Genomic DNA, 13,693 nt, shown 5'->3' with positions numbered 1-13,693 from the left:
CCGTTTTGTAAGGGGCCACAGTGGTCCAAGTATACACTTGCGAGAGGTTTGTCTGACTGCAGTAATGGCGTCTGTGTCAGGCGTGCAATGGTGGAGCCTTTCATCTGCTGGCAGATGTTGCATTTCAGGACATATTCTTTAGTCTGCTTGGATAACCCTGGCCACCAATAGCGCTGTTTCAGTAAAGAAATAGTCGCTGTAATGTCTGTGTGTGCAGAGACCAAACCCTTGTGTGCAGCTAATATTAACCCTTGTCTACGATCCATATTTGGTATAAATCTATCCCCCACTCCAGGAATCTGAGCATATGGAATGTTTTGTGCATCTAACTTGTAGGAGTATTTGAGTGGAAATTTTTTAGGTACTGCTGTGCTGCCTTTGCGTGAAGCGATGACAGCAACCATTATAGCTCTGTGTATTCTCGTTTGTGAATGAGTCAGCGCAAACACGGAAGCTGTGCGTACAGCCCCCTTTGTGGCTTCCTCAGCCAATGAATTCCCTTCAACGTGAATGATCCAGCGGAAAGGGGCAAAGACAAAATTTACATATATCCTCTCTGCGTCACAGACCCGTCGTCACGCTAACTCATTCAAACACGCCTTCATTGGTGGGGCCCATAACACCACCACTCATATGTTTCTCACACGAGTCTGCACACAGGAGGGTTGATGAATCCGCTGGACATGTGGTGGGGTACCTTATTACTTATAGGGAAGAAAAATGTATTACAAAATATACATATTTACATCACCACCTATAGGATCCTAACCTTAACATCAAGGCACTCCACCACTTGGTCGACGGACCAATTAGTTGGACTGGTTGATGGTGATTTAGAACCAGCTAAAACACATTAAAGCTTCAGAATCCTTTTTAGTCACCTACTTGAAGAACCACAAACTCATTCTTCTATTAATCAATATTTAGTTTATCTAATTTCTTGTTGCAGTTATATAATTAGCATTTCGGTCAATCAAGTTTGAATTTGATCAATCAATACAATTTTGCATGACATTTTATATTTACCTGTTCTTGCTATCGGGGTTCTTTTCTAATTCAATTGGCTCTGCATAACCCAAGTCCTTTTGCAAATCGTCCCAATCGAATGCAGGCCAAGACTCAATAATCCGGGAAAGTTCCTTTGCTCAGCACAGCACAGTCCCAAAGATATCCAAAGGACCAAGCAACCGTGCAAGCAAATTAATCACGCAAATACAAGACACCCCTCTGGAACGCACTCTCTCCTCGGGACGACGCAACCTCCTTCGGGACGCAACTCTTTCGGGACGTAACCTAACTCCTCCCTATTCTAATTTTTTTTTATAACAATTTCGGGGGGGCATGTAACATTTTCTGAATTGAAAACGCTTTGTGATTGGCTGGACCCCGTAAAGTTGCCATCTAACTCTTCCGTTCACATAATCCGGGGTTCTCATATGATTTGCCATGTCATCGAGTGAGCTCATACAGTTCTCATGCCAAAGTGTCCGATGTGTTAACAATGTTGACTTTCCATTATAGGTGATCATTGTTCCTTGGGATCTTTTACACTGACTGAAATCTGGCAGTCCTCCACGTTCCTATCCTTGACAAGGAACACTTTGCTCTGAATCGAGGACACCTGGAGATCTTCGGAGCCATCCGAGTCTGCGCAGTAGACATCGCGCTCACAAGTCGGTGGCAACTTCTGAACTCCATTTTGAATGTCATGGCTTGGTAGGCCCGAATGCCAACTTAAGCAAAACAAACACAAAAGAATAAATAATATGCGGAAATTAAGATTCTAATGTTAAACCCACACTAATCCCTTTGTATATTAGTATTTTCCTAGCTTATAGCGACATTTAAAGCCATAATACTCACCATTCGGCCTCAACAGGAACGCAAACGTTACTAACGCAACATAAATCATGCAATTTTCTATCATCACACCTTCTATTGTTAATAGGCGTACCACAATTAGTCATTAAGGTTATTCTGCCATGCAAATAGCAATGAGTCCTGCGTGTAATTTGTGTTTATAAAAAATGCACGTTGTTTATTAATAGATCACAGCCCACAGTTAATTCAAATTAATATATAAATTGATTACGTCATTAGTATTTTCATGCAAAATAGAGAAGGTATATAACATTTTGTTTTACCTGCTCCATCAATCCCCCCTTGGTGATTTTTAATATCGTACAAACAAAGAGGTCCAAGGGTCAAAAAAACCACAAAGAAAAGATCAATATTGTGGAAAATATGGAAAACTGTGTGGTATAACACAAACTACTATCTGAAAAAAGAGTCCTCAACAAGAGGACATAATCCCATCACCCACCGAAGTGGCATGCTTCATCATATGGGATCTCCTCTTAACCGCAACCCAGTGCAATTAAGGAACTACTACTCCCAGCAATTGTCAAAAGGAGGAGCTCGTGGATGTTTTTGACTATAAAAGGAGGACAAGATCTCCTAAAGATCGATGAAGCTGGCCTGGGTTAAGTGAAAAGTCAATGTGCAGTGTGAAATAAAAGTGATGTTAAAATTGACTAAGGGGAGAAGGTATGATTTAATAAAGATCTCCAGGTGCCAACATTAAAACAACAGTAGAAGTGCGGTCTGAACAAAATTACGAACGCACATACAGTGAATCAAACAAAGGTCTACATGTTTCAGCCAATAAAGAGGACCATACATTAACTACTGCAGCAAATACAAGTGACTCAATCACTAATATGTGTAAATAACAGAAAAATTGGAACTATACAACCAACTGTGTACCTGAGTGTTTACTCCTTAGTTTAGAACACTACAGGACAAGAGAATTAGTACCTGTAGAGAAACAACAGAACAAAAAAGAAACATGAGAATTGTTCTCAATCAAATAGTGTAAACCACACAGCTTTGTAACCAACAAAACCACCATGAGCCAAACAATTCTTGGCCAATTTGTCCAGGTTGGTCATGTGTTTCCCTCAGACCCTACTCCTTACCCGTTCTATATAGATTTTTAATATCCCCACAAATTCCCTTACATTTTGATAACATTTTATATGGAAATGAATTCAGTTCTCTTAAGTCTTGTTTTGTCACATTATAGTTTCACCCGTCTCATCCTCTCTTGTTTTCTTATACATATTCTCTTTACATTCTTCTAGTTCTATGTCTTCCATTTCTCTTTCCTTTCTTTCTTTTTCTCTTTTCTTAGCAGCTTCTCTTTTTATGTGATTTTGTACTTTTCTTCTTTTGCTACATAAACAACCTAACCTCAGAATTAATACTAAAAATATCACACAGGTTACTGGAATTAGAATCTTACAAATAAATGAACTACCTAGTTTTATTAGAAGGTTTTTAATAGTAGACAACCCTTTTCCAATCTTCTCCCAAACACTTTCAATCTCCAATGGAGCAACTCCTCGTGCAAGTCAGTTATAGTCCTAATATATGTCTTCAAATCTTGACTTTCGTCAGGAATATAAGTACAACAATGTTACACTTTCAGCATTCCACAGACTCCTCCCTCTTTGGCCAAAATAATATCAAGGGCAAGTCGATTCTGCATAACCATGGCTCTCATTGCAACCATTTCGGTATTTACCAGTAAGAACCCTCCAGCAGTGCTTGTCGATAAGCGATCCACTACTGTAGACAGTTTTATAATTTTGTGTGCATTCAGAGTTATTCCAACGGCTGGTATCAGTGCTCCAAAAATATCCCCTACAATTTCTGACCAACTCCCCCTCCTTCTACGAGTTAGTTGTATACCTATCTCAAGTACACCATCTTTTCCCCTTCCCACATGAAATATCTTTGGGAATACCAGGCCTAGATAACATGTGCCATACCAATGGTACGGTAATCGATAATAAGCTTTGTTCCCACAGATAAAGTTTAATCCAGGGAATACCGGATCATTTCCTCCTTTAAATCCCCATCCTCCCATGATTCTATAAGTATCATGGCAGTCACTCGCACCTATGAAATAGTTATCATAAGCAGTTTGATTTCTTCTAATACACAATTTCCCTTTCTGAGGCCAATCTAAAGCCATGGCTGGACTGGTTTCTCCTTTGAAATGTTTTTCTCTTTCGACATCCCAGACTGTCTTTTCTCCCTTTCCCTCAGGTATCTTCCTTTGCATCTTGACTCTCCTTTCTTCTACCATATCTAAAAAAGTCATTTCTTCCCTCTTCAGACTACAAGTGAGATTATTTTTGAATACTGATTCTAAAGTTAGTTCTCTAGTTTCTAAGAAAAATTCACCTAAAACTTTACCAGGCTTTACCCTATTCAATTCAGGAACTACGGGTACTTGTGAAAAAATGTTATCTACATCAGAAAAATAATAATCAGTTATGGACCTATCCTTATGTAAAGAAATTCTATCTATTACTCTAGCTGGATGAATATCATGAATCTTTTCTATATTAGCCTTATTCTCACTATGATCTTCTACCGTTTCAAATGTTACTTTAAATGAAACTATTAAAGCATTGGTAATCCTGTACAACAGCAACACACCTTGCACCATCTTCGAAGGAACACACTTGTAGATTTTCTACCTTCTGTGTTTGCCATTTCGGAAAATGATCAGTGTCTTTTGACTTAGCCTCGTCTACTCACAACTAGTTTTGTCTAAACCCAAGGCTCTAAGCGCCTACTTGGTTCCTTTCGGATATATCTTTCATTCAGTATTTTCAAATTTTCTCTGGAACACCTTGGATTCCTCAATTTGGCATTTGATCGTCTTCCACTTTACACTCACAGTCTTGGTTCAGAATTTCCTGAACATCCGTTGCTTCTCCGAATCTCGGACAAGATAACTCTCAGGATTTCCGAATCTTCGCCTTCCTCAACCACTTCCGGTATAGTCACACCAAGATCCCCTTGGCTGTCTGCTTCCTCTTGTACTTCAGGAAGTGCCACGTATGTCCATTCTGGTGACTTATACTTCTGGTTGGGTTTCTTAGTCCTTTTTCCTTTCTCCACGGGTGTCTGATAAATCTCTTTTGATTTCCCTTGGCTAGACACCTCATTCACTTGTTCAGCTCTAGATGACTTCACTCGTGTCAATCGATATCTTAATCTCTTAACCTTGTTTGGCCAAACTTCCTCCTTTGCTGGCCTTTTCAACTTACTTCCCTTTTCACTTCTCTCAGTTTTCCATGCTCTTTTCCTCAGGACTCGGCCTTCTTGTACTTCTTCTTCACTGTCCTCAGATTCAGTTCCACCTTGACTCTTACTTTCAGTAGTTTTTCTTTCCACAACTTCCTGTTCCTTATCTAATTCTGTCCCTCCTCGTGTTTCTTCCACGCAATCTTCCTGCTGACTAACTGTCCCTTCTTTCTTCTACCTGGATGTGTTGTTTCACTACACCTCCTTGGGGTCTTCCGCAAACAATCTTTCCCTCTCTCTCTGTATCTAGTACCTCACCATCTACTTCTGTGACTTCAGGTGGAATTTCTCTCGTTTTTACATGTGGAGCTTTTTTATTGAGAGTTTCTTTGACAGTCTCCTCACTGTTTTCTTTCACTCTTTCATGTACTTGCACTTGCTCAGTATCTGACTCTGAGCTAGTGTCAGAAATCTCCAATCTCCTTCTTAATGGTAGATTCTCCGGTGCTATAACTGGACTTGATTCTAACTCCCCCCTTTCAGGAGTTGGTCTTGTTCTCGTTTCTTCTGAATCTGACTCAGAACTGTTATCAGATTCTTCAAAGTATTCTTCTTCACTGTTATTCGCTGGATTAGGAATTCGCAAGGTATGACTAGCATGAATCCAATTCTTCACTTCAGCACATTTCACAGCTGTTGACGTGGTCAAGATTACCTGACGTGGTTTACCCGACCGTGGGACTAGACAATTTCTTCTTCTATGCACTTTAACTCTCACCCAATCACCTGGACTTAGATCATGAGCTGGCTTCTTTTCAAGAGTGGTTGCATCCGATCCAACCTGATGAAACACAGAATAAACGGATTCAGCCAACCCCTTGCAATAATCCAACACCAAGTCATCAGATATAGGCAATAGTTTGTTGACAGGAATGAAAACATGTCTCATTGCCCTGCCCAATAATATTTCATGGGGACTCAATCCAGTATTCCTATCAGGGATAGATCTAATAGTCATGAGCACTAGAGGCAAGACATCAGGCCATTTCAAACCTGTGGCTAAACACATTTTTCCCAATCTATTTTTAAAGGTGCCATTCACTTGTTCCACCACACCAGAAGCGTCTGGGCAATAAGAACAATGCACTTTCTGCTGTACATTCAATGCTTCACAAATCTGTTTCATGATTTCATTATGAAAATGCTTTCCTCTATCTGATTCGATCGTGACTGGAAAACCAAATCTGGGAATGAATTCTCTCAATAGTAGTTTTGCTACAGTAATTCCATCACTCCTTCTAGTCGGGTATGCTTCCACGTGAAAATAGGCAAACTACCACTAGAACATACCTCAATCTATTGCAGGGGGGCAGTTCAATGAAGACAATCTGCATTCTGGTGAAAGGTCCTCCTTCTCTTCCTATCCTTCCTAGGATCACCACTGTTTTTCTTCCAGGAACATATTGCTGACATATAAGGCATCTCTGACACAGGCTCTCAGCTACAAGCCTAAATTTTGCATGATACCATGTCTGTCTGAAAAGCCTAATCATAGCATCCCTTCCTACATGTGCTTATCCATGATACATCCGTGCCATGGTAGAGACCATGCTATCAGGCATGACTGGTCTTCCATCCCGATAAACCCAAACGTGATCTGTCTCTCGGGGTGCACATCCTGATATTATCCACTGTTTCCTTTCCTCATCTCCTGCTACTTCTTGTAACTGTCTCACCTCTTCCCATGTATTCACAGTGTTAGTAAAAAGTAAGGGACATGAATTAATTTCCTTTTCCCTGCCTCGATTAACCGAATTCTGGTTACGTGCACAATATTGTGCCATGTCATTGGCAAACTCGTTCCCCGCTGATATATAATCAGCGGTTTTTGAGTGTGCAGCACATTTTACTACTGCCAATTGCTTAGGCAGCTGTATCGCCTCAAGCAACTTTCCAACCACTTCAGCATTCCTTATAGGAGTTCCACTCGATGTTAAAAACCCTCTTTGGGGCAAATCTACCCAAAGTCATGCACCACACCGAAACCATACTGACTATCAGTAATCACAGTGACTCTCAGATTTTTTCCCAAGCACGCTCTCGTTAATGCAAATAGTTCAGCGACCTGGACTGATTTCACTTCTTTCAGACAAGACGCTTCCAGTACAGCTGCTACAGTACACACTGCATTCGCAGCACTCAAAATTCCCTCGTCTATTCTCAAGCATGACCCATCCACAAACATCACATACTCACTTTCTTTCAGAGGTACATCTTTTATATCAGGGCGTGGCTTAGTACAAAAGTCAAGCACTTCCAGACATTCATGATCCACATCATCCCTGACTTCCACATTCTCAGCATCAGGCAACAATCTTGAAGGGTTCACATTGAGACACCTCACAAGGCTCACAATTGTTGCACCTAAGCTGACCTTCTCATACTTAGTTAGACGACTATGCATCATAAACTGAGTGCGACTCCTAGTTAAAAGGCTCGCCACGTCATGAGGCACAAACACTCTCACAGGATATCCCATCACATTTCCTTCACTCTGTTCCAAGCTCTTACAAGTAGCTGCTACAGCTTTCAAACAAGCAGGTAATGCCACAGCTACAGGATCTAGTATAGCCGAGAAATATGCGATTGGTCTTCTCAATTTTCCATGTTTCTATACTAGTACAGATAATGCACATCCATTTCTTTCGGTGCAATAGAGCTCAAACATTTTTTCATAGTCAGGCATTACAAGACTGGGGCTTCACACAAACCATCTCTCAATTGTTTAAAAGCCTTCAAATCCTCCTTATTTAATTCAATGGGGTCTTTCACATCACTCTTTGTCAAACGTACCAGAGGTTTTGCAATCAGTGAGAAATTACTGATCCACTGATGGCAGTATCTAACCATTCCAAGAAACATTCTCACCTCTCTTTGTGTCATTGGGCTCTCATTCCTTTGATTATCCTGCTCCTATCTGCAGTCACTTTTCTCAGTCCTTTTTCCATCTTATGGTCTAAATACTGTACTTCTTTTTGACAAAATTGTAACTTTGATGGGGATACTTTAAGTCCTCCATCTGCTAAATGATTCAGCAACGCAACAGTATCCACTACGCAGTCTTCTTGAGTTCTCGATGCCACCAATAGGTCATCGATATATTAGACTAGTACTGAACATTCGGGCATTTTTAAATCTTCTAGGGACTTCTTCAGAATCTGATTAAATATCGATGGACTTTCTGTATACCCCTGTGGGATTCGGCACCATGCCAAAGTACTTTCGCCAAACCGGAATGCAAAAATCTGTTGGCTATCAGGGTGCAATGGAATGGAAAAGAAAGCATGACACAGGTCAATGACTGTGTACCATTCTGCATCATGAGGAATCGGATATAGAATCACAGAAGGATTTGGTACGATAGGACAACATGATACAACAATTTTATTCACTTTTCTCAGGTCTTGCACTATCCTAAAAGCTCCGTTAGGCTTTTTCAGACTCATAATTGGCAAATTACATGGACTACTCATTATTTCTCTCAAAATACCTTGTTCAACCATTCTGTCTATTACAGGAGTAACTCCTGCATTTATCCCGGGTGTCAATTTATACTGTGGAATATTTGGGTAACTTACTCCTTCTTTTACAGTAATTTTCACAGGATCTACATTTCTCATTAATCCCATGTCTTCTCCCGTGAAATCCCATACCTCCGTTTACACTGTTTTCTTTAATTCCTGAGGCAATTCTTCTTGGTTAAATACAGCAAATGCCTCAGTATCCTCAGGTTCCACATTGGCCATGGTCATTTTGTACAGTACATCCTCGTCAGGAGTTTATAAAGCTATGCCATCAGGAGTACAGAAGATTGTGCAGTTCATCTTGCACAACAAATCCCTCCCTAACAAATTTACAGGGCTGGTGTCACACACGACAAAGTGGTGCTTGTCGGAAAATTTCCTATTTTAACCTTAACTGGATCCGTAAGATACGTTTTTATCTGTCTGTTTGAGACTTCAACTACTTGGATTGTGTCATCCGAGAGAGGAAGATTTTTAATGTCAGCTGATCTAACAGTTGAACGAGTAACACCAGTATCTACTAGGAAAGTAATGTTTTCGTCCTTTATCTTTCCATCCACAAAAGGGCCTGTCTGGTCTACTTCCAGAGTTGCGCCAAGTACACACTCTTCTTCCTCTCCTCGGCACCGTCAATAACTTTCTTATGACTCACTCTCATTGCGTTGCAGCCAATACTGCGAAACAGCACTAGCGCACGGCAACTTAGTTACCTGTTCCTCGGTGTAGAATCCTGTCTCATTACTGTATCTCTGAGGGTTTACGCTCTGTGGAAAAGACGGTTTTGGCACCTGACACTATTGGGAAACAACCTGCTGCTGTCGCTGTGGTTGACAACTTACCTCATTCTGCACCTGTGGATTTAATGATGCATTATCACCATTAGCACTTGGGGGTAATTTACACTCGGATTTCCAATGCCCTATCTTTCCGCAGTTATGACATGGCCACTTCTTTTTGGCTTCTTCTATACTAATCTGTCCTTTTCCGTTCTCAATATTGGGTTTTTGTTTCATAGGGCTCATGCCATTTGCCTGTTCAATCAGTTGGGCTTCCTGTCTTTCTGCCACTTTAACCTGAGCCCACATGACCTATTCTTTTAACTTATGTTGCTTGGCTTCAATTTCATCGCTAAAATACTTTGCATGCCTCAATACTTCGTCTATCTTTTTATTTTGCCAATCCACAGCATGCTGTTTAATCATTTCACTTACTTCAGGTCACAACCCATACACAAATCGATATACAAAATGACAAATCTTTTTCACTCAGATTCTCATCACCACTGTATTGTTTAAAAGCCAACAACAATCTCTCATAATAGGCATGTACAGATTCTTTTACTTCTTGGTGAGTTCTATCAATTTTTACCCAATCAGTTTATTTTGGAGGTACTTTGTTTTTCAAGAAGGTAACTAGCTGTTCATATTTTCTCATTATCTCGGGATCAGGGTTCCCTGATTTAGGATCACTAGGGTATTCCTGAGAAGGCCAACCTATCGTAATTTTACATTCTGCCCATAGATCTGCTGGCACAATTATGTCAAATAGGCTGTTTAAATCTACCCACAGTACCTTTGATAATTTTACAGACCTGTCTACCTGCCTATACCACTCCACCGGCTTCTCGCGCAAACGGGGAAAGTCATTTGTAAATGATAAAATATCCTGTCTAGTCCAGGGAACATGCACAGACCCTCCTCCTGGGATCTCCCTCATGGGACACTCAGTTACCACTTTCTCCTTTTCTCTTACTGGGAAATCTGAAAACTTTTTGTCTGTTACATCGCCTCGTTTCCGAAACCACCTGCTCTCCCACTTATCTACATCGCCCCATTTTCTTAGTAAAACAATCAACTCTTTAATTTGAGTTAATCTTCCTGCGGTATTCAAATTTTCAATGTCTTTTTCAGCAAAGTCTACTCTGTATGGTTTCTGTAATGACTTTATTTTCCCAAAATCGATACCCATTTCACTCGTCACTTTTTTTCATGCAAATTTCTCGCCCTCCATGTTATACTCTTACATAAAAACATTAGCTCTTCATCCTGATATGCTTTTAACTTTTCTGTTGGAATAGTTCCTACTATCAGTTCTTCCAAAGTTATTTTTAATTTTGCCACATCTAAAGGTCGAGGTTCGGTATCTTTTCGCTGCAAGCTCCTTAACCATTCACTCAGTTCATCAGAAGTGGGACCTACAGGGATTATTTCATTTCTCACTCGTTCTAGACTCTTTGGAGATTCTGGTACTGATTCTGTTGTCATTAGTGTTTTATTCGTTAGGCTCTGATTGACTGTCAAATTTTTAGGAGTACTTAACCCAGAAGTTCCTACCAATTGTCCCCAAGGATTTTCTCCTGAATCCCTCTTTCCCGTTTCAGCTTGTTTATTACTGTTGTAAGGGATCGTTAGACAATACTCACTATCCTTTTCTTTATCAAAGACAGGCATCACTGGTCCTATTGTTACAGGAACTGTTACAGCTTCCATATTTTTGGTCAATTCCCTAATCTTTTCTGTTAACTCCAGAGTAGTTTTTGCTAATTCAGCTGAGTTTTCATTTGTCATTCTAACGAGTTGTGTATTTTCTGATTCTCTAAAGGGATTGTTTTTTCCTACCTCAGGTGGCGTTGGCTCAAATTTTATATTTTGTGGTGACTCTTTTACTGGCGCACTTAGTGTCAACAAAGTAGAATTTGGTTGGTACGGGGAAGGATTTTTATAAAACATGTCCTCGAGTACCTCATCCTCCGACTCATTCACACCATACTTGTAGCCTTCTGATCCTGTATTGTTTCTCTTCTCTGTACATTTTCTACTACTAGTCTCTTCAGCATTTCTCATAGGGAACATCCCATCAGCCATATTTGCACTCCGCCATCTCCTCATTCTGTCATCATGATTCTCCTGACCACACGGTCTACCAAACATGTATTTATACCTTCCGCCACTCCGCTGTCGCTCCCTTTCATACATCTCATCTTCCCATTCTGTTAATGCTTCAAACTGAGTAGGTCTAGGTCTCGGTTCTAATCTCATCATCCTTTCTCTTAAGTTCCTCAACACCGCTAAATTAAATGAACCATTTTCTGGAAACACTAAGACTCCATCATCTTTTGTATACTTTGCCCAATTATCTAGCCAAATACATGTATGATACCCATATTTTGCAACCATGAAGGATGCGGGCGATTTCGGTGGAGGAAGCAACTGTTCCTTTCTAGTCACAATCGGCTTATCCTTTTTAAATAAATTCTTGATCTTCCCAAACCATGACATTTTCTCTCTCTTTTTCTGGTGGATCCTAATACATAATTTTCCTTATTCTGTATCGCTAGTTTCCTCTATGACTATTCTGTGGTCTTATCCAATCGTAGCGCGACTCACACTAACGCACCAATCCGGAGCGTCTATGTCACTTTTGCAATTCTCTGATCCCAGCGCGACTCACACTAACGCACCAATCCGGAGCGTCTACGTCACCCTGTCACTTCTCCAATCCTAGCGCGACTTAAACTAATGCACCGATCCAGAGCGTTTAAGTCTCTTAATGGCTGGCCAATCCCAGCGCGGTCTTTCTGACTTCAGCTACTCCTACTTCTGCTGACCCCTCCTTTACAAAATTATCGGCAAATTTTCTCTTCGCACTCTTCAACTCAAAATCTGTTAGTAACGACATAAAAACACCACCATTGTCCGCTTCGCTAAACCAAAGAGATAGTTTTGACCTTTTTCACAAGTATTCCGTATTTCTCGAGAACAGCGCTTACCTCTGCCCTACCACGGAATTATTCCATTCGCCAATAAAGTAGCACTTCCCTCTACTACACTGCTCCTGAGAATTAAGGCCAGAGTTTCACAATAAAGTCGAATGCTATTTCACTTACACACATTTATACAGAAAATGCAGTTCATTCGCACAAGAATTCTGTATTTCTCGAGAGCAGCGCTTACCTCTGCCCTTCCACAGAATTATTTCATTCATTGATAAAGTAGCACTTCCCTCTACTGTACCCTTCTTACAAGGTTAGGGGAGACTTATTACCTTTCCAGTGATAAGCGTAATCAGAGCTCACAATTGACTCCTGTTCTTAAGACCAAAATTTCACAGGTGGCCTTTGCTCCCCATACACCACTTTCACACAGAAATGTCCCTAACGATAACACACGACGATGTTACCAATTTGAACCCTGACAATGCGTCATGTGACTCCAATCGTCACACGCTTTCCCCGTGTACCTACAGGGCAACAAACAATACACCGTGCAACTTCACTTGCCACACGTTTTCCCCGTGTGCCTACTGGGCATCTCACTTCCTACATCCCAGAAGTCTTCAAAAACAACATAGAACACAACGCGACTCAACATGTAATGTTAGTACATAAATCAATACTTATCCAAACATCCGCAGTCAATAATCAATAATCAGAAATCAAAAATCAGTAAGCAATAATTACCAAACCAATTCAATAAAACCATCAATCTGCTACCAGAAAAACTGATCCAGCGGAAAGGGGCAAAGACAAAATTTACATATATCCTCTCTGCGTCACAGACCCGTCGTCACGCTAACTCATTCACACACGCATTCATTTGTGGGGCCCATTACACCAACACTCATACGTTTCTCACACGATTCTGCAAACAGGATGGATGATGAAACGGCTGGACATGTGGGGGGGTACCTTATTACCTATAGGGAAGAAAAATGTATTACAAAATATACATATTTACATCACTACCTATAGGATCCTAATGTTAACATCAAGACACTCCACCACTTGGTCGACGGACCAATTAGTTGGACTGGTTGATGGTGATTTAGAACCAGCTAAAACACATTAAAGCTTCAGAATCCTTTTTAGTGACCTACTTGAAGAACCACAAACTCATTCTTCTGTTAATCAATATTTAGTTTATCTAATTTCTTGTTGCAGTTATATAATTAGCATTTCGGTCAATCAAGTTTGAATTTCATCAATCAATACAATTTTGCATGGCATT

The sequence above is a fragment of the Triturus cristatus genome, chromosome 7, assembly GCF_964204655.1.
Source record: "Triturus cristatus chromosome 7, aTriCri1.1, whole genome shotgun sequence".
In the NCBI taxonomy this organism is placed as follows: Eukaryota; Metazoa; Chordata; class Amphibia; order Caudata; family Salamandridae; genus Triturus; species Triturus cristatus.
The sequence above is the reverse complement of the archived record's forward strand: the minus strand, read 5'-3'. Positions refer to the sequence as shown.